The sequence below is a fragment of the Coturnix japonica genome, unplaced genomic scaffold (assembly GCF_054131305.1).
Source record: "Coturnix japonica strain WE unplaced genomic scaffold, WE-NBRP24 Scf061, whole genome shotgun sequence".
Lineage (NCBI taxonomy): Eukaryota > Metazoa > Chordata > Aves > Galliformes > Phasianidae > Coturnix > Coturnix japonica.
In genome coordinates, this window is record NW_028188964.1 from 967,501 (window position 1) to 970,000 (window position 2,500).

A 2,500-nucleotide genomic window follows, 5' to 3' on the forward strand; every position below is an offset into this window, starting at 1 on the left:
GCGACCTCTAGCGTCCGCGGCGGAGCAGGGTAGACCGTGCCGACGTGAGCCGGCCGCCGCTCAGCGACCCCTGGCCGCCGCCGCATGAGCTTCGGTCCGCTCGGAGCCGGGTAGACCGTGCCGACCAACTCGAGCCGGACGTGCAGCGACCGCTGGCCAGCGCGGAGGCTCGTGTGCGCCGGCACGGTCCAGCCTCTCCCGGCGGGCTCCGTTCGGTTCGGACGTTCCTCGGTGGTGTCCGGGGGGTCTCAGCCGCGGCGGAAGAGTGCGCCGGCACTGCACAGCCCCTCCCTGCGGGCTCCGCTCGGCACGGACTTTCCTCGTCGGCGTCCGGCGATCTGAGCCGCGGCGGCTCGAGTGCGCCGGCACGGTCCAACCGCTCCCGGCGGGTTCCGCTCGGCTCGGACGCTCCTGGGCGGAGTCGGGCGATCTGAGCCGCGGCGGCTCGAGTGCGCCGGCACGGTCCAACCGCTCTCGGCGGGCTCGGCTCGGCTCGGACGTTCCGCGGCGGCGTCCGGGGGGTCTCAGCCGCGGAGGCTCGGGTGCGCCGGCACGGTCCAGCCTCTCCCGGCGGGCTCCGCTCGGCTCGGACGTTCCTCGGCGGCGTCCGGCGATCTGAGCCGCGGCGGCTCGAGTGCGCCGGCACGGTCCAACCGCTCCCGGCGGGTTCCGCTCGGCTCGGACGCTCCTCGGCGGAGTCGGGCGATCTGAGCCGCGGCGGCACGGTCCAGCCTCTCCAGGCGGACTCAGCTCGGCTCGGACGTTCCGCGGAAGTGGCCAAGTGCCGCTCTTGTGGCTGCTCCGCTGCGCCGGCACTGTGTACCCGGCTCCGAGCGTCTCCGGGGGGGGGGGGGTGGAGGGGGGGGAGGAGGGGGGGGGGGGGGAAGAGGGGGGCGGGGGAGGGCGGAAGAGGGGGGCGGGGGGGGGCGGAAGAGGGGGGGGGGGGGGCACGGCGTCGGCGGCTAGGCGTCGCTGCCCATGCGGCTCGGCTAGGTCGGCACGGTCTACCCGGCTCCGAGCGGGCCGTGGTGCTCGGCGGCGGCGGCTAGGCGTCGCTGCCCATGCGGCTCGGCTAGGTCGGCACGGTCTACCCGGCTCCGAGCGGGCCGTGGTGCTCGGCGTCGGCGGCTAGGCGTCGCTGCCCATGCGGCTCGACTAGGTCGGCACGGTCTACCCGGCTCCGAGCGGGCCGTGGTGCTCGGCGGCGGCGGCTAGGGGTCGCTGCCTGTGCGGCTCGGCTAGGTCGGCACGGTCTACCCGGCTCCGAGCGGGCCGTGGTGCTCGGCGGCGGCGGCTAGGCGTCGCTGCCCATGCGGCTCGGCTAGGTCGGCACGGTCTACCCGGCTCCGAGCGGGCCGTGGTGCTCGGCGTCGGCGGGTAGGCGTCGCTGCCCATGCGTCTCGACTACGTCGGCACGGTCTACCCGGCTCCGAGCGGGCCGTGGTGCTCGGCGGCGGCGGCTAGGGGTCGCTGCCTATGCGGCTCGACTAGGTCGGCACGGTCTACCCGGCTCCGAGCGGGCCGTGGTGCTCGGCGGCGGCGGGTAGGGGTCGCTGCCTATGCGGCTCGACTAGGTCGGCACGGTCTACCCGGCTCCGAGCGGGCCGTGGTGCTCGGCGGCGGCGGCTAGGGGTCGCTGCCTATGCGGCTCGACTAGGTCGGCACGGTCTACCCGGCTCCGAGCGGGCCGTGGTGCTCGGCGGCGGCGGGTAGGGGTCGCTGCCTATGCGGCTCGACTAGGTCGGCACGGTCTACCCGGCTCCGAGCGGGCCGTGGTGCTCGGCGACGGCGGCTAGGGGTCGCTGCCCGTGCGGCTTGCGTGTAGCTGCCAGGTCTACCCGCTTTCGGCTAGGCTTTGCCGCCCTGTGAGATGGGGGGGCGCTAAAGCTCCGGAGCTTGCTGGGGGGTCGCTCTAGTTTCTTACCTACCGTTACGTCGACGTAGAGCGCCGCTTAGCCTCGGCGCCGCTGCCGGTAGTCGGCGCCGTTCTTTTCCGAAGCAGTTTTTTCTTATGCCTTCCGTTTTCGTCTGCAGGAGCGAGCGCGTGCTCGTCTCCAGAGGCGGCAACGAGCGGGCGCAGGCGAGCGCGGTTGACCGCCGGGCTGTGGAGTTTTTCGGTTGCGGCTTTCTGGTGCGCCGCTTGTTTCGCTCGGTCCGGTGGCCTCCGTCGGTCGGATGTTCGCTGCCCGTGTCGCAGTTCGGCCCCGGACTCTGGCGTTCGCTCGTTCCGCGAGCGGGGGAACCCGCCAAAATCGGGGCGAAAGGCGAGAGAGTGAGCGTGGGCAGGCGTCTCCCCGCGCCGCGCTGCCGTGGGAAGAGCCCCGAGGAGGGAGGAAGGCAGACAGAGACAGGCAGAGGGAAGAAAAGGGCGCGGGCCGGCGTGCCGGGCGGCCGGCAGTCGGACGCAGAAGGGCCGGGGGCGTCCCCGGCGGGTCCCGCCGTGTCCCGCCGTCACGAGGGAAGGAGAAGGGGGACCCGGAGCTCGCTTGTCGCGGCGGCG